This window comes from Mus caroli, unplaced genomic scaffold (assembly GCF_978045245.1).
Source record: "Mus caroli unplaced genomic scaffold, Mus_caroli_1 scaffold_17, whole genome shotgun sequence".
NCBI lineage: Eukaryota > Metazoa > Chordata > Mammalia > Rodentia > Muridae > Mus > Mus caroli.
Window position 1 is genome coordinate 19,056,377 of NW_028227272.1, and position 19,730 is coordinate 19,076,106.

General features: G+C 44.1%; 1 pseudogene; it reads left to right on the top strand.

Annotated features, from left to right (window-relative positions):
• Positions 1-14,316: 14,316 nt before the first annotated feature.
• On the top strand, positions 14,317-14,740 carry LOC110311947 (NADH dehydrogenase [ubiquinone] 1 beta subcomplex subunit 2, mitochondrial pseudogene; annotated as a pseudogene).
• Positions 14,741-19,730: the final 4,990 nt, after the last annotated feature.

Genomic DNA, 19,730 nt, shown 5'->3' on the forward strand with positions numbered 1-19,730 from the left:
TGTTATGAATTGTAAATATCTGATATGTAGGATATCTGATATGCGACCCCCCAAAGGGGTCCTGCCCCCACACATTGAGAACTACTGATTTAGCCTGAGACTGCATCCTTGGAGACTATTCACTGGTCTCAAGTTCCTGCTCCCACAACTCCTGTTTCTCAGAAATGAGGTCATAGTTCTTGTTTGTTTATTCGTTTTGAGATAGGTTCTGTGTAGCTCTGGCTGGCCTAGGACTCACAGAGATATACCTGTTTCTGCCTGCTGGGCTAAAAGCAGGCACTGTTCTACCCAGAAGGCTCCGTGGTTCTTTAATCAACGGTACCCTGTCCTGTATACCACAAGTGGTTTATAAATTATTAAATACCATACTGTTTAGTTTTTCATGGCTGTAAAGTATTCTACTGTGGTCCAACAACCTCAGACTGGATGGGAATTTAAACACAAAGCATGTTTTTTCTGTGTCCTATCTTCTACCCTTTAAAATAACATGAACATGCAAGGTACTTGTGCTTACAGATGACAGAAGTTGACATCACATGTATTTTTCTATCATTCTCTAAGTCAACTTTCTGTTTGTTTTGTTTTGAGACAGGGTTTTTCAGTATAGCTTTGGCTGACCTGGAATTCACTCTGTAGACCAGGATAGCCTCCAACTCACAGAAATCTGCCTGTCTCTGCCTCCCAAGTGCTGGGATTAAAGGTATATACCCACCATACACTGGCTTCTACCTTAACGTTTTGAGACAAGGTCTCTCACTGAACTTGAATCTCACCAATTCAGCTAGACAGAATGATCTTCAAGCTCCAGGGATTCTCCTGTCTCTGCTTCCTCAGCACTTCAATCATGAGAACACACCACTATGCCTGCCTTTTCACATGGGTGCTGGAGCTCTGAAATCAGGCCCTATTGTTTGCATACCAAGCATCTTACTGAATGAGCTTTCTTCCCAGTTTCAGTCACCTTTTAAAATAAATACTTTTTTTTTTTTTTTTGGTTTTTCAAGACAGGGTTTCTTGTAGCCTTGGCTGTCCTGGAACTCACTCTGTAGACCAGGCTGGCTTCGAACTCAGAAATCCACCTGCCTCTGCCTACCGAGTGCTCGGATTAAAGGTGTGCGCCACCACGCCCGGCTTAAAATAAATACTTATTTTTAGTTGTGTGCACACATGAGTGCAGCTGTATGTCTACATGAATATGTGTACCCTTGGTGACCAGAAGCACCAGGTTACACCTAGAGCTGGATTTACAGGGAGCTGTGAGCCAATTGACATAGGCACTGAGAACGAAACCCAGGTCCTCTACAATAGCTGTACATACTTTTTCTTTTTTTTTTTTTTTAAAGATTTATTTATTTATTATATGTAAGTACACTGTAGCTGTCTTCAAACACACCAGAAGAGGGCGTCAGATCTCATTTCAGGTGGTTGTGAGCCACCATGTGGTTGCTGGGATTTGAACTCTGGACCTTTGGAAGAGCAGTCAGGTGCTCTTACCCACTGAGCCATCTCAGCAGCCCACATACTTTTTCTTTTTCTCTTTCTTTTTCTTTTTCTCTTTCTTTTTCTTTTTCTTTTTCTTTTTCTCTTTCTCTTTCTCTTCTTTCTTTCTTTCTTTCTTTCTTTCTTTCTTTCTTTTTAATGGTTTTTCGAGACAGGGTTTCTCTGTATAGCTCTGGCTGTCCTGGAACTCACTCTGTAGACCAGGCTGGCCTCGAACTCAGAAATCCACCTGTCTCTGCCTCCCAGGTGCTGGGATTAAAGGTTTGCACCACCACCGTCTGGCAGCAGTACATACTTTTAATGGCAGTGTTATCTGTCTAGCCTGCATCTACCTTTTAAAAAACTCTAATACTGCCAGGTAGTGATAGTGTATGGCTTTAATCCCAGCACTCAGAAGGAAGAGACAGGCAAATGTCTGCAGAGTGAGTTCCAGGACATCCAGGGCTGCTACTGCCAAGGACCAGCCTTGGTTGGATAGGGGTTCTGAGAGAAGAGGTGTCTGGGAGTAGCAAAATCAATGACTGGAAATCAAATCATGGTCCAGCTGACGGTCTATGGTCTGCTAGAGACAACTTTCTCTTGCTATTTAAAAACTCTCTGCATAGCTCATCTTTTACAGATCAAAATCCTATTTTTTAATTTACACATCAGTTCAGTTATTATCCCAGGTTCCCTTTTGATTATCTCTCAAATCAGCATCCCTTGTGCCAAGCTCCTTGATTCTTAGAAAGAGTCAGCAAACATAGACAATAAACTAGCTGGGTGGGACCTTGCCCTGAAATTACCATTCCTGCCATGCCCAAGTCTAGATCTAAACTCCCTCAGTCCCAGGCTGACCATGAACTCAGAAATCTCACTACTTTCATAAGCATAAACAGAAAAACTTAGCTGGGTGAGATCTTATCCTGTGATCACCATTCCCCAAATCTCTATCTCCTTCCTTTGTATCTTTCTGACAAGCTGACTCATAGTGAAGCTGCCTCTGTTCCTTTAGATCTGTGAAGCTCTTCATACTATTCATTTTTTGTTCTTATATTTTACAAAGTTGAGAAATTATATATTTCCAAACTCATGTATCCCACAGCCTTAAGGGCTGTCCTGAAGGTCACAGAATTCTATCATTTTGCTGAGACACAGACACATCTTTGCCTCCCAGACTCTGATTATCATGGAGTCATTAGCCTTGGCAGAGAAGACATTCCTTGAAGGAGGAATGTGAAAATATGTACACTATTATAATGAGGGACTCTAAGGGCTTTTTCCAGTCTCATACCCTCCTTACAGCTTCCTCCTGCTGCCTGGGGTCAAAGCTGGGGCAAATTCCATTCTCCACCCACAGGATCATTCTTTTTTTTTCTAAGATTTATTTATTTATTATATGTAAGTGCACTGTAGCTGTCTTCAGACACACCAGAAAAGGGCGTCTGATCTCATTAAAGATGGTTGTGGGTCACCATGTGGTTACTGGGATTTGAACTCAGGACCTCTAGAAGAGTAGTCAGTGCTTTTAACTACTGAGCCATCTCTCCAGCCCCTACAGGAACATTCTTGAGTAAAAACTTCGCAGAATGTACTGACAATCACCTGTCCCTCTGGAAAGTCCCAGGTAGAGTTCAAATGCATGCCATGCTTACTAGTCAATAGATTTAAAGGTCAATATACTTAACCAATAAGTTTGAACTGTAACCTTGCTGATGTAACCTGTGCCACTAAAAAAGTATAAAAACTGCTTGTAATAGCCATTTGGGGTCGCCTTCTAGTCACTCACCTTAAGGGACAAATAGAAGGTTGACCCCTAAGTGCCGGAAAATAAACCACTTGCTTTTGCATCAATCTGAGTCTTGGTGCCTTATTCACTGAAGTGGTACTTCAGTGGTCTTGAAGTACCACTGAGTGAAGGTCAGGGTCTTACAATACAAACAAGCCTTATGCCCACAGCAGCCATCAACACTTATGGAGGCCCATGCCCTGCTGGCTCTGTTTCAGGAACAGGAAACATGTCATGTCAACCCTTACACATACCATGCTACACAGAGAAATCCTGTCTCAAAAAAACAAAAACAAAACAAAACAAAAAAATACCCTCTAATACAAAGCTATAGTCAAGGAAAACCTGATAAATAAAACTACCAGAAAGCAAATTAATAGGAAACAAAGTGAAACAAATATTTCATTCAAAGTGATTAAAATAAGATGTAAACAAATATCCTGAATGAGACATCCCAAGTATTCATTCATATTTAACAAGAGAACCTCTCCACTCAGCCAAATTTTCCACAACTTTTTCTGCAGTGTCTAGCCTAGAAAGTCTGCCTAACCCTCCCCAACCCACCAGATCTTATCCAGGTCCCATATCCAGTGCTCTAGCCTAGTCTGCAAGGACCTGCCCTGTCTACCCCCTCCCAACCCATAGGGTCATTCTGAGCAATGGCCAACCTCTCCATCCAGGCAGGTCTACCCCCACATGCCCCACGCTGAGCTAGGACTCACATCCAGCACACCAGCCTGTTTCATCTGTTACCTGACTTCATTACAATCAGGCCACTTTCAACCTTTTGCCCAACCCACCCACATATCCTTTTGTCCCAGCCAGCTCTGTCTGTATCAGACATAGAACTAACAATAGCAGCCCACATGCCCACATCTCATGGCAAATATACAACAACATGGAAGATCAGACAAGTATCTCTTCTCCAAAACCTACTAGCCCTATAGAAACGTTTACCGATGAGAATTACTTAGATGAACCCCAGGACATAAAATTTAAAAGAATAATCATAAACTTCATCAAAGTATTCAAGGATTTTAAAGAAGATAAAAAAAAATCAAAACAGGTCAATGAAACTAAAGAGAACTTGAGGATAACTACCAGACCAATGTCCAAGGGAAAAAAAACACACAGAGGCTAGAAGGATGGCTCAGAAGTTAAGAGCACTTGCTCTTTCAAAGGACCTGTGTTCAATTCTCAGCACTCACATTATAGCTCACAATAATCTTTCCTGATGCAGAGAACCCAACACACTCTTCTGACATCAGAGGGCACCAGGCAGACACATAAATGCTGTAAAAACACTCATGAAATAAATCAAAAAATTTAAAACAGGGCTGGTGAGATGGCTCAGTGGGTAAGAGCACCCGACTGCTCTTCCGAAGGTCCAGAGTTCTAATCCCAGCAACCATATGGTGGCTCACAACCATCCGTAACGAGATCTGGCACCCTCTTCTGGAGTGTCTGAAGACAGCTACAGTGTACTTACATGTAATAAATAAATAAATCTTTAAAAAAAAATTTAAAACAAAAACAAACAAACAAACAAAACCACAATCAGGCTCTACCCAGCAGCTGACTCAGACAGATACAGACACCCATGATGGAGTTTGGGGAGTCTTACGAAAGTATAGGGGGAAGGATTGTGGGTCTGAAGGGGATAGGAACTCCACAGGAAGTCCAACAGGGTCAATTAACCCTAGACCCTTGGGACTCTCAGTGTCCAAACCACCAACCAAAGAACATACACGGGCTGGACCTAGGCCTCCCTGCACATATGTAGCAGATATGCAGCTTGGTCTTCATGTGGGTCTTGAACAACTAGAAGGCAGGGGCTGTAGGTATAAATTGTTTGCAACATATTTTAATAAATGTTTATCCTCTCCTCTTGCCCACCACCCTCTAGAGGTAGTAGAAGTGAAAAGGCTATGGGGGAGGTGGACCTGTTTAACAATAGTTCTTTGGGGGCAAGCTCAATCTTCGTTGTCAGCAGTTCAGTCCAGTAGCAAACACAGAATACAAATCAGCAGCTGCAGTCCTGTCCTCTTGGCAGACACCACACACAAACCAGCAGCTATAGTCCAATCCTGAAGAAAGCGGCCCAAGGCTGCTGAAGCAGCAAGAAGCCTTGGGAACCTCATGAGCAGTTCTTTGGCGAGTTTCTCTCAATGGCGGCATTACCACAGATGGAGCTCAACAACACTATGTAAGACAAACCTACATGTATGTAGTTAAAAGAATAATAATGAAGCGAGGCAAATCAATGATCCAGCTCCCACTGTCAGTGGGGTCATATTTATACTCCTTCCTCATGAGTCCTTTCACCTGTCTGCTATAGCAAAACATCCTTTCACCTTTGTCTGCTTCAGGAAAATATTATTTCACTGGTTTGCTTTAGCAAGATGTCCTTTCATCTGTGTGCCCCAGCAAGACATCATTTGACATAACTGACTTTCCAAAGAAACCAGAAGTTTTCACTTCAAGAGGCTTCAAAAACTGTTGCCTGTACATTGGATCTGTTCTACTAGCTTGGCTACCTTGTCTAGTCTCAGTGGGAGAGGAAGCACCTAGACCCAGCAGAGACTTGAAGTGCCAAGATGGATGGCAGGGAATACCCAGGAAGGAGTTCCACTTGCTCAGAGGAGAAGGGGAAGGGAAATAGGAGGATTGTAGGAGGGGGTGACTAGGAGAGGACAGTGAGTGGAATGTAAAGTGAATAAGTAAAAATATAAAATTAAATTAAAAAAAAAAAGAAAAAGAAATCTCAAGCATAAAGCTGATGACAAACCTAAGAAATGACAAAGATGGCCCCAAAATTGAAAATGGAATTCAATAAAGAAATAAAAACATTGAAGAAAACTAAGCTTAAATTGGCATAGAAGCATACAGTAACCCTGAGACCACATAAAAAGACCAAACCTTCCAATTGTAGGCATAGATGAGGGGGAAATATCAACAGCTGTACTGGCTGGTTTTGTGTGTCAGCTTGACACAGACTGGAGTTATCACAGAGAAAGGAGCCTCCCTTGAGGAAATGCCTCCATGAGATCCAGCTGTAAGGCATTTTCTCAATTAGTGATCAAGGGTGGGAGGGTCCATTGTGCGTTGGTAATCTTGGGTTCTATATGAAAGCAAGCTGAGCAAGCCAGGGGAAGCAAGCCAGTAAGTAACATCCCTCCACGGCCTCTGCATCAGCTCCTGCTTCCTGTTCCAGTTCTGACTTTCTTTGGTGATGGACAGCAATGTGAAATAAACCCTTTTCTCCTCAACATGCTGCTGCTTCTTCTTCTCCTTCTTCTTCTTCTTCTTCTTCTTCTTCTTCTTCTTCTTCTTCTTCTTCTTCTTCTTCTTCTTCTTCTTCTTCTTCTTCGATTTATTTATTACATGTAAGTACACTGTAGCTGTCTTCAGACACACCAGAAGAGGGCACCAGATCTTGTTACAGATGGTTGTGAGCCACCATATAGTTTCTGGGATTTGAACTCAGGACCTTCGGAAGAACAGCCAGTGCTCTTACCCACTGAGCCATCTCACCAGCCCTTTTCTTCTTCTTCTTCTTCTTCTTCTTCTTCTTCTTCTTCTTCTTCTTCTTCTTCTTCTTCTTCTTCTTCTTCTTCTTCTTCTTCTTCTTCTTCTTCTTCTTCTTCTCCTTCTCCTTCTCCTTCTCCTTCTCCTTCTCCTCCTCCTCCTCCTCCTCCTCCTCCTCCTCCTCCTCCTCCTCCTTCTTCAGATTTATTTATTTATTTCATGTATGTGAGTACACTATCACTGTCTTCAGACACACCAGAAGAGGACATCAGATCTCATTACAGATAGTTGTGAGCCACCATGTGGTTGCTGGGAATTGAACTCAGGACCTCTGGAAGAGCAGTCAGTATTCTTAACCACTGAGCTATCACTCTAGCCTCCCAACTTGCATCTTGGTCATGATGTCTTGTGCAGGAATAGAAACCGTGACTAAGACAATGGCATAGACCTGCTCTTCCACAAAATCATAGAAGAAAACTTTCTCAAGAAGCACAGAGAACAACATATAGACAAGAGCAGAAGAGGTAATCCTCATGGCACATCACAGCTAAAACACTAAGTATACAGAGAAACAAAAGTGCATTGACAACTGCAAGAGAAAAACCACAAATTGCATAAAAGGAAAACTCATCAGAATAAAGATTTTGGTCCAAGAGACACCAAAAACATTACAGGCTATAGCTATTGCCCACATCAATGGCCATAAAGAAATGACTCACAGAGACAGGCAGTAGTGGTACACACTTTAATCCCAACACTAGGGAAACAAAGGAAGGCAGATCTCTGAATTCAATCAAGGCCAGCCTGGTATACAGAATGAGTTCCAAGACAGCCAGGACTACACAGAGAAACCTTGTCTCAAAAACAAACAAACAAACAAACAAAACCCATAAATAAATAAATAAATAATAAATAAACAGAAAAGGCTGTATCAAAAACCAAATATTATTAATGATATTAATATTAATATTAAATAGAAAGAAAAGAAAAATGTCTTACAGATTTGCCTGCACATTCAGAGAGAGAGAGAGAGAGAGAGAGAGAGAGAGATGTATGCCTGTTCTCCAGTACTTGGAAGATGAAATCAAGTAGCTCAAGGTTACCATTAGCTACATAGTGAGTTCAAGGCCATCCTATGCTACCTGAGACACTGTCTCAAAAAATAAATAAATAAAATAAAAAAGGATTCTATGAATTGTGAGGGCCATGGAGTAAAGCTGAGGCTTGTTACATCTGACAGGATTAGAGCTTTGCAGACAACTACAAAAGACCATTGGTGATGGTATTAGTGAAGTCCCTGGGATTTGCAGGGGTCATAGAGAGAAGTTGAAGCTTGGCATCATGAGAGACAGGGTTGAAGTCCCTGAAGAGATCCTAGAAGCAGCTATCGGAGAAGGAGCAGCCTCAGAAGAATGGAGCAGGATAACTGCGATTTCAGGATTGAGGGATGGCCATCAAGAACAGCAGCAGGGGCTGGGCGTGGTGATGCACACCTTTAGTCCCAGCACTCGGGAGGCAGAGGCAGGCAGATTTCTGAGTTCAAGGCCAACCTGATCTACAAAGTGAGTTCCAGGACAGCCAGGGCTATACAGAGAAACCCTGTCTCAAAAACAAAAACAAAAACAAAAAAAACCAGCAGCAGGTATGGCGTGAAACAGCAGCAAGTAGGAGAAGACAAGTTGTATATGCTGTCAATAGCAAAATCATACAAGAGGGGCTGCCAAAGCCCAGAACACCATGAGTGAGTCAGATGTTGGACACTGAGTGTTTTATGTTTTACACTGTGTACTTTTAAAAAATCTGATCATACTCGTAGCCTCGAAGATATGGGCAGAGGGGAAAAATTCCTGAATAGAACAGCAATGGCTTGTGCTGTAATATCGAGAATCGACAAATGGGACCTCATAAAATTGCAAAGCTTCTATAAGGCAAAAGACACTGTCAATAAGACAAAAGGGCCACCAACAGATTGGGAAAGGATCTTTACCAATCCTAAATCAGATAGGGGACTAATATCCAATATATATAAAGAACTCAAGAAGGTGGACTCCAGAAAATCAAATAACCCCATTAAAAAATGTGGCTCAGAGCTAAACAAAGAATTCTTACCTGAGGAATACCGAATGGCTGAGAAGCACCTGAAAAAAAAAATGTTCAGCATCCTTAATCATCAGGGAAATGAATGATTTTATGAAATTCCTAGGCAAATGGATGGACCTGGAAGGTATCATCCTGAGTGAGGTAACCCAATCACAAAAGAACTCACATGATATATACTCACTGATAAGTGGATATTAGCTCAGAAACTTAGAATACCCAAGATACAAGATACAATTTGCAAAACTCATGAAACTCAAGGAGAACAAAGACCAAAAAAGTGTCGACACTTTGTCCCTTCTTAGAATTGGGAACAAAACACCCATGGAAGGAGTTACAGAGACAAAGTTAGGAGCTGAGATGAAAGGATGGACCATCTAGAGACTGCCACACCCAGGGATCCATCCCATAATCAGCCTCCAAACACTGACACCATTGCATACGTCAGCAAGATTTTGCTGAAAGGATCCTGATATAGCTGTCTCTTGTGAGACTATACCGGTGCCTGGCAAACACAGAAGTAGATGCTCACAGTCAGCTATTGATTGGAACACAGGGCCCCCAATGGAGGAGCAAGAGAAAGTACCCAAGGAGCTAAAAGGGTCTGCAACCCTATAGGTGGAACAACAATATGAACTGACCAGTACCCCCAGAGCTCGTGTCTCTAGCTGCATATGTAGCAGAAGATGGCCTAGTCAGCCATCATTGGGAAGAGAGGCCCCTTGGTCTTGCAAACTTTATATGCCTCAGTAACAGCGAACGCCAGGGCCAAGACGTGGGAGTGGGTGGGGAGGGGAGGGGAGAGGGTATGGGGGACTTTTGGGATAGCATTTGAAATGTAAATGAAGAAAATACCTAAAAAAAATACAAAAAAATCTGATCATAATTTTATCCTGATTTTCCCTCTTGCAACTGAAAGTATGTAACTTATTTCTTATTTTTTATTTTCTAGGAGCCCACAGATGAGAGGCTTCAGACTTTTAAGGTGTTGAATATTTTAAACAGACTGAATTTTTTAAATGTTTGATTTTTTTCTTTTCAAGACAGGGCTTCCCTGTATAGCCCTGGCTGTCCTGGAACTCACTTTGGAGACCAGGTTGGCCTTCAACTCAGAAATCCGCCTGCCTCTGCCTCCCAAGTGCTGGGATTAAAGGCGTGCGCCACCACTGCCCAGCAAATGTTTGAATTTTTAAAGACTGGGACTTTTAAAGTTTCACTGTGTTTTATATTGTGATTTTATCATGAGATATTGGGGACAAACAAGAAAAGAAAGGCTATGGTTTAACAGTGGTGTGTGTGTGTGTGTGTGTGTGTGTGTGTGTGTGTGTGTGTGTGTGAGTGTGTTAAACTCACTAAACTTTCTGTCAACTTTACACAACCTATGGGAAGAGAAAAGTTTGATTGAGAAATGCCTCCATCCGATTGGCTGCGAGTCTAGTCTATTTAACAAGCATTTTATTGATAAAGAATTGATTCTAGAAGGTTCAGGTCACCAAGGGTGTTGTCATTTTTGGGGCAGGTCTATAAGAAATTGCATGGCTGAGCAAGGCATGAAGAGCAAGTCTGAAAGCATTGTTTTCCCCATGGCCTCTGCTTCAGGTCCTGCCTCCAGATTCCTGCCTAGTTCCTGCCCTGGACCCTTTATGATGGGCTAGTGGTAAGGTGATAGAAACCCTTTTCTATAACTTGTTTTTGGTTACGGTGTTTATCACAGCCATATAAACCAAACGAGAGGCTGGTGTATGATGGTGCATGCCTTTAATCCCGGGACTCTAAAGTAGAGGCAGGCTGATCTCTATGAGGGTAGCCTGGTCTACACAGCCAGTCACAGGCTAGCCTGTCTTTAGAAAAAAAAAAAAGAAAAGAAAACTAAACTAGAACCAGTACTAAACTAAACTAAACTAAACCAGTACTAAACTAAACTAGTACCATTACCAGCACACTTTAGCTGCACATTGAGTGTGGCTCTCCATTCTCCCAGGGATCATTGGCCACCTGCCCAGGAGGATAAAGAGAGCAGAGGCCATGCACAGGGTTTCAGTGGCCCATGAGTATGAATGATAATAATGACACATGGAGACCAGCTTCAGGGTGACAGATTAACTTTACTTGAGGTAAATCAAAGGCTATATAATTTGGGGGACAGTGTGGGTGGTGGAGACTAGGAATATTCAGGGTGGGGGAAAGGCTGTTGGCTGAAAGTTCAAGCACTGAGATGTCTTATTGGCATGGCAAGGCATTCCAAGACTCTCTGGTGCCGGCTGAAGGAGCTCTTATCAGGAGGAAGGAAGCTGAACCTGTAACTTTAACAAAGGCTATCTGACATTCCACAGGTATGGTGTCTGGGATCCCCCAGGTTGAGAAAAGTAGCCTCCCTGACAAAGGGAGTCCACTGTCTTACACCAAGGTCAGGGCCTTCTGGTAAGGTCAAACTTTGACCTTAGCATCAGAACAACAATTGTCTTTTAACTTCCACGTGTACATTGTGGCATGGGTGTTCCTGAGTGTACACACACACACATAAGATTTAAATAGGTAAGTAACTTAACAAGATATTATGGGCGGTGGATTAAAGTTGATATCAATACTGGCTCTGACCCTAGGGCCAGTTATAGAAATGAGAACTGTAGTATTTAGGAATGTTTTGTCCATTTTTTTAAATAAAAAATTATTTATTTTTTTAAAGATTTATTTATTCATTTAATGTATCTGAGTACACTCTTGTTGTCTTCAGACACACCAGAAGATGGTTGTGAGCCACCATGTGGTTGCTGGGAATTGAACTCAGGACCTCTTGAAGAGCAGTCAGTGCTCATAAGGCTGAGCCATCTCTCCAGCCCCCACCCCAAAATTATTTTTGCTTAAATTAGCCAATGTTTTCTTCCACATGTAACATAAGATTTGTTAGTAGTAGCTCATTTCACATTTTAATATTTGTAAAAGATGTCAAGAAATGTGTAACTCGCCTTGAAAAGGAAGGAATGCGTCCACAGGTAAAGGAAGAGATGTGGCTCACTCGCTGGGAGTGAGGTTACTATGGTTTTATTTGAATTAATAAAAGATGCATCATGTTTCAGAGTTAAGAACTTGGTTTTTTCTTTATTCAGAAGTCAATTAAGTAGGATTTTAAAAGGTGTGGGTGAGGGCCAGGTTAGCTCCAGTGAACATGCTGGGTACATACTGTAGAAACCCTTTTTTCCTGTGTAGTATGCTTCTTCCTCACCCAATAGGCAGAATCACATGTAGCCCAGGTTGACCTAAAAGTCACTGTATCCTGGGGTGATAGTGATGGGGTGAGCTTTTAACTCTCAATCCCCCTCACCTTAGCCTCCTCCCGGCCACTGCTTTTCACACCCAGAAGGCTCCCTGTGTAGTTCTAGACCTGGAAAGGGAAGCGAGATGGATGCTACCATGTTTCTGCCTGAAGCCCAGTGTGTGTTTCCTGCTGCTGCATTTTTATGTGTTTCCTGTGGTTCATAGGTGGCCTTGCCGGTGTGAGACAGCCCTCCTTCAGCATCACCAAATCCTGGACCAGATGGTGTAGGGCTCTGCCAAGGATTTTCTTAGAATAGCAACAGAGTGCAGGTCATCCATCGTGGAAGTGGGTGAGAGACCAGCAGAAAGTAATGTTCCAGGAGGCAGACTGGTGTCCCACCAGGAGGCAGACAGGAGTCCCACCAGGAGGCAGACAGGTGTCCCACCAGGAGGCAGACAGGTGTCCCACCAGGAGGCAGACAGATGTCCCACCAGGAGGCAGACAGGTGTCCCACCAGGAGGCAGACAGGAGTCCCACCAGGAGGCAGACAGGAGTCCCACCAGGAGGCAGACTGGTGTCCCACCAGGAGGCAGACAGGTGTCCCACCAGGAGGCAGACAGGTGTCCCACCAGGAGGCAGACAGGTGTCCCACCAGGAGGCAGACAGGTGTCCCACCAGGAGGCAGACAGGAGTCCCACCAGGAGGCAGACAGGTGTCCCACCAGGAGGCAGACAGATGTCCCACCAGGAGGCAGACAGGAGTCCCACCAGGAGGCAGACAGGTGTCCCACCAGGAGGCAGACAGATGTCCCACCAGGAGGCAGACAGGAGTCCCACCAGGAGGCAGACAGGTGTCCCACCAGGAGGCAGACAGATGTCCCACCAGGAGGCAGACAGGAGTCCCACCAGGAGGCAGACAGGTGTCCCACCAGGAGGCAGACAGGAGTCCCACCAGGAGGCAGACAGATGTCCCACCAGGAGGCAGACAGATGTCCCACCAGGAGGCAGACAGGAGTCCCACCAGGAGGCAGACAGGTGTCCCACCAGGAGGCAGACAGGTGTCCCACCAGGAGGCAGACAGGAGTCCCACCAGGAGGCAGACAGATGTCCCACCAGGAGGCAGACAGGTGTCCCACCAGGAGGCAGACAGGTGTCCCACCAGGAGGCAGACAGGTGTCCCACCAGGAGGCAGACAGGTGTCCCACCAGGAGGCAGACAGATGTCCCACCAGGAGGCAGACAGATGTCCCACCAGGAGGCAGACAGGAGTCCCACCAGGAGGCAGACAGGTGTCCCACCAGGAGGCAGACAGGTGTCCCACCAGGAGGCAGACAGAAGTCCCACCAGGAGGCAGACAGATGTCCCACCAGGAGGCAGACAGGTGTCCCACCAGGAGGCAGACAGAAGTCCCACCAGGAGGCAGACAGAAGTCCCACCAGGAGGCAGACAGGTGTCCCACCAGGAGGCAGACAGGAGTCCCACCAGGAGGCAGACAGATGTCCCACCAGGAGGCAGACAGGTGTCCCACCAGGAGGCAGACAGGAGTCCCACTTGCTGCATGAGCATCAGTGGGTCCAGGCCAGGGAGTTCAGGGGTACAGGACCTATAGAAATTGACCGACCAATGTCCAGGTTCTGTCAGGTCAAACCTCAGACTCCCACAGCTCTAACTGCACCCAGTGTGAGTTCCCTTGTTCCTTTCTTGTCTCTCCTTTTCCTCAGCAATTCACTCGTCCTACACTTTCCCACAATCTGGGTTTTTGCTGGTTATGGCCTTGTGGTATTATTTAATGTGTCTCTCTAGTCCTGTGAATTCTGAGCTAAGTGTAAATTTCAGCAGATTAAGATTGTTGCATTGTTTTTTGAGCAAGAAAGAGTTTGTGTTCCTTTTTTTTTTTTTCGTACTCTTTTAGATTTATTTTTATTTTATGTGTATGGGTGTTTTGCCTGCATATGTGTTCTGTACCATAGCCAGAAGATAAACTTGACTTACTGGAACAGAGTTACAAGACAGTTGTGAGCTGCCATATGGGTCCTGAGAATTGAACCTGGGTCATTTGGCAGAGCAGCCAGTGTTCATAACCACTGAGCTATGTACCTATCACCACCCCACCCCCCTTTTTCCAGAAGAATCTTACTAAGTTGTTCATGTTTAAACTCCCACACTCGAGTCTTGCTAGTATGTCTGCGCTCACCCGTCTGGTACCTTTCGGTCACGTCGGAGGCCGCCTGCTCCGGGGCTGCCGCGCGCGGGCGGCTGGAGACGGTGGAGTCCGTCATGCTGGCGGTGGTGTACATATTCAGCCCCGGTACAGGGAGTTTCCCCAGCTTACCCGGTCCCAGGTGATCCAGGGCGAGTTCTTAAGCTCACTCACGTGGTTCTGGATTCTTTGGCGATTTTGGCATGACTCGGATGCTGTGCTGGGTCACTTTTCATATCCAGATCCTTCACAGTGGACAGATGAAGAACTGGGAATCCCTCCTGATGATGAGGACTGACACTGTAAACTCTCTGAACCAGTAGGAGCAAGGTGAGACATTTCAAGAAATTACAGACTTCATTAAAGGTGTAAATTAAAGTGGCTTGCCAAATAAATAAATAAATAAATAAATAAACTCCCACACTCTACACTGGAGAGATGAATCAGCAGCTAGAAGCACTTCCAGAGGTCCTGATTTCAAATCCCAGCAACCACATGATGGCTCACAACATCTGTAATGGAATCTGATTCCCTCTTCTGGTGTGCATGAAAACAGAGCACTCATATACATAAGATAAATAAATCTTTTTTTTTTTTAAAGTGTTCCGCCAGGCATGGTGGCACGGGCCTTTAATCCTAGCACTTGGGAGGCAGAGGCAAGAGGATTTCTGAGTTTGAACCCAGCCTGGTCCACAAATTGAGTTCCAGGACAGCCAGGGCTATACAGAGAAACCCTGTCTCGAAAAGAAAAAGAAAAAAAAAAAAGTGTTCCAAACTTCCATACTCAAATGATCCTCCTGCCTCAGTCTTAAAAGCAATTGTGAGTGTTGGCAGACATCAACACATCCAGCTGGGATACATTTTTTTTTCTCTTTTTAGATTTTCAAGGCAGGGTTTCTCTGCGTAGCCCTGGCTGTCCTGGAACTCACTTTGTAGACCAGGCTGGCTTCGAACTCAGAAATCCACCTGCCTCTGCCTCCCAAGTGCTGGGATTAAAGGTGTGCGCCACCACTGCCCGACTTACACATTTCTATCATGAGAGATAGAATGTCTGGTGCTTCCTGCAGTTGACACCATCAGCACTATTCCATTATTAGTGCAAAGTAGCAACATCATTCTTCCTCTATTAGCTTTTCTCTTTTTAAAAAAAACCATAGTGATTAGCGTTTTACTAAGAGGGAACCTTGGCAAACCCAAAACTGAAGGAGATTTTATAAAGTAACTGGCCGTGATTCTTCAAAGCTGTCAAGATCCTGGGACAAAAGAAACACACTAAGGGAAGGGATAACCCCGTTATTGACAGGTATGTAATTGCTGTTCTTCCACCAGGGCAGGATCTTCGGGCCTGCTCCCCTCTGTCACCCCACAGCCTGCCTGTCTCCCAGGAAGTCTACAGTAACCAGGGACACAGAGGTCTGCTGCAACTAAGGACACAGTCCTTTCAGTCTGTACCTCCACCTGCAACCGGGGCAGATCCTGCCTCTGGAACCCAAAGCCTGCCTGACTCCCAGGAGATCTGCCCTAACCAGGGACATAGGAAGATCCCTGTACTCAGGGACACAGAAGGGCTGCTCTAATCAGGAACACAGGAGCTCCCCCACCCCAACCAGAGACAGTACTGTCTGCTTCCAAGGAGACTGGCTCCAGTCAGAGATGTAATATCCAAAATGAATTCAAGACCACCCAGTACCTTCCCCCTTCGAAAAAGACTTTCCAAACTGTACTAGCAGGCCAAGTGCAGAGCCATATAAGGAAGCTGGCTGACTAAACAAATGTAAAAATATAGTTTTGGTGGTCAAAATGATTAAGCTTGCAACTACCAAAACAATATTAGCTGTTCTCAGAGAAATAACCATAACAAGATTAACAATTCTCCTGCCCCCTGCCCCACATTGAATTTTGACAAAGACCACAAACCACCCTGACCTTGTTGCGAGAATTCCCCTGACATTAATAGCTGATCCATAAGTCCAAAATGTACTATTACTTTGCTGACCAAATCATAATAACCCACCAAGGGGGCAAGCAAAGTGAGTCACTAGGCCAAAGGGTTACTTAGTCACTATACAAACCAACCAATGCCTGAAAGGGTTACTTGCTACACCAATGAGAACCCTGTTGCTCAAATCTGCCCCTTACAAAGGTATAAAAAGTGTGTTCTTTCTTTGTTCTGGGTCTCTCCTCTGGCCTGTGTGCTGGGAGGGGAATCCCCAGCATGTTAGATCAATAAAAATCCTCATGCATTTTGCAGTGATGGCAGCAGTCTCTGTGGTCTTTCTGAGTAAGGGTCTTTTGATGAACTCTGACAGAGACAGAAAGGCCAGTTAACACCAGAGATAACCAGATGGTGAGAGGCAAGCACAAGAACATAGGCACCATGAGAACCCAGTCCTCCTACCACAGCAAGCCCTGAATACCCTAATTCACCCGCAAAGCAAGATTCTGACCAAACATCCCATTTCATGAAGATAATAGAGGCCTTTAAGGAGGGTATAAATAACTCCCTTAAAGAAATAAAGAAAAACACAGGCAAACAGGTAGAAGCCCTTAAAAAGGCAACAAATAAATCACTTAAAGAAATACAGAAAAACACAATCAAGCAGGTGAAGGAGTTGAACAAAACAATCCAAGACCTAAAAATGGAAATAGAAACAATAAAGAAAACACAAAGGGAGGCAACCCTGGACATGGACAACTTAGGAAAGTGATCAGGAGCTACAGATGCAAGCATCACCAACAGAATATAAGAGATAGAAGAGAGACTATCAGACATAGAAGATACTATAGACAATATTGACACATCAGTCAAAGAAAATACAAAGTATAAGAAGCTTCTAACCCAAAGCATCTAAGAAATTCAGGATACAATTAAAAGATCAAATCTAAGAATAATAGGAAGAGAAGAATGGTAAGATTCTCAGCTGTCTTAGTCAGGGTTTCTATTCCTGCACAAACATCACGACCAAGAAGCAAGTTGAGGAGGAAAGGGTTTATTCGACTTACACTTCCACATTGCTGTTCATCACCAAAGGAAGTCAGGACTGGAACTCAAGCAGGTCAGAAAGCAGGAGCTGATGCAGAGGCCATGGAGGGATATTCTTTACTGGCTTGCTTCCCCTGGCTTGCTCAGCTTACTTTCTTATAGAACCCAAGATTACCAGCCCAGAGACGGTACCACCCACAAGCCCCCCCACCCCCCTGATCACTAATTGAGAAAATGCCTTACAGTTGGATCTCATGGAGGCATTTCCTCAACTGAAGCTCCTTTCTCTATGATAACTCCAGCTTGTGTCAAGTTGACACAAAACCAGCCAGTACAATTGACCCCTTGTCAACTTGACACACAAACACATTACTATTAAGACTCAACCCTTATTTTCTTATTCATCCCCAAGATCTAAATAACTTTAAAAGTCCCACAGTTTTCACAAATTCTTAAAATTTCAATCCCTTTAAAATATCCAATCTCTTTTAAAATTCAAAGTCTTTTTACAGTTAAAAGTCTCTTAACTGTAGGCTTCACTAAAATACTTTCTTCTTTCTTTATAGTCTTTTTTTTTTTTTTTTTTTTTTTTTTGGTTTTTCGAGACAGGGTTTCTCTGTATAGCCCTGGCTGTCCTGGAACTCACTTTGTAGACCAGGCTGGCCTCGAACTCAGAAATCTGCCTGCCTCTGCCTCCCGAGTGCTGGGATTAAAGGCGTGCGCCACCACGCCCAGCTTACTTTCTTCTTTCAAGAGGGAAAAATATCAGGGCATAGTCACAATCAAAAGCAAAATCAAACCCCAACTGTCCAGTGTCTGGGATCTACTCACAATCTTCTGGACTCCTTCAAGTACTTGGGTCACTTCTCCAACTCTGCCCTTTGTAGCACACACCTTGTCTTTTAGGCTCCAGATGGTTGTGTTCCACTGCTGCTACTGTTTTTGGTGGTCATCTCATGGTACTAGCATCTCCAAAACACTGCTGTCTTCCACTGCAACTAGGCTTCACCAATAGCCTCTCATAGGCTCTCTTCATGGTGCCAAGCCTCAACTCCTTTGCATGACCCCTTCAAGTTCTGAGCCATCAATTGCAACTGAGGCTGTACCTTCACCAATGGCCTGCCATGGTCTCTCACAGTGCCCAGCCTCAGCTGCTCTCCATGGCCCCTTTATGCCTTCAAATCCAGTACCACCTGGGTGACTCTTAGACATTAAACAAGTCCTGCTGCAGCATGAGATACAACCTTGGCTATCGCTGGAACACAGTTTCTGTGCTCTCAGAAAACACTTCTCAGTTTTCACCACAATGATGCTGGTCTCTTCTTAATCACTAATAATTTCTTAGCTCCAGCTAACCAGCGTCAATAGTCCCAGTAATGCACAGGTTTCACTTTAGTAGTTCTGGTATCTTGTTAATCACAGCTGATTCTTCAATCCCAGCTAATCAAAACCACAGAATCTTCACAATCAAAACAACAAAGGCCCTGATAAGAGTCTTTAATCTTCCCTCTGAAATTTCACAAGTCAGGCCTCCATCTTCTGCACTGTTCTCAACATTATCTTCCAAGTTCCTATACAACATCCCACAGAGCTCTTAATACTGAATAGATCTTCTAGCCCAAAGTTCCAAATTCCTTCCACCGTCCTCCCCAAAACATGGTCATGTTGTCACAGGAATACCCAACTCCTGGTAATAATTTGTCTTAGGGTTTCTATTTCTGCATAAACATCATGACAAATAAGCAAGTTGGGGAGGAAAGGGTTTATTCAGCTTACACTTCCACTTTGCTATTCATCACTAAAGGAAGTCAGAACTGGAACTCAAGCAGGTCAGGAAGCAGGAGCTGATGAAGAAGCCATGGAGGGATGTTGCTTATTGGCTTGATTCCTCTTGCTTACTCAGTCTGCTTTCTTATAGAACCCAAGACTACCAGCCCAGGGATGGCACTATCCACAAGGCGCCCTCCCACCTTGATCACTAATTGAGAAAATGTCTTACAGTTGGGTATCATGGAGGCATTTCCTCACCTAAAGCTCCTTTCTCTGTGATAACTCCAGCTTGTGTCAAGTTGACACAAAACCAGCCAGTATAGCAGCTCAAAAGGCCAGAAAACATCTTCAACAAAATTCTAGAAAACTTCCCTAATCTAAAGAAAGAGAAGGCCATAAATGTACAAGAAGCCCACAGAACACCAAATTGATTGGGCCAGAAAAGAAAAAATTTCTGTGACATAATAAAACACTAAATGCACAGAACAAAGAAAGAATATTAAAAGCTGTAAGGGAAAAGGGCCAAGCAACATATAAAGGAGACCTACCAGAACTACTCTGCGCTTCTCACCAGAGACTCTAAAAGCCAGAAGATCATAGAAAGAAGTCACTCAGACCCTAAGTGAACAT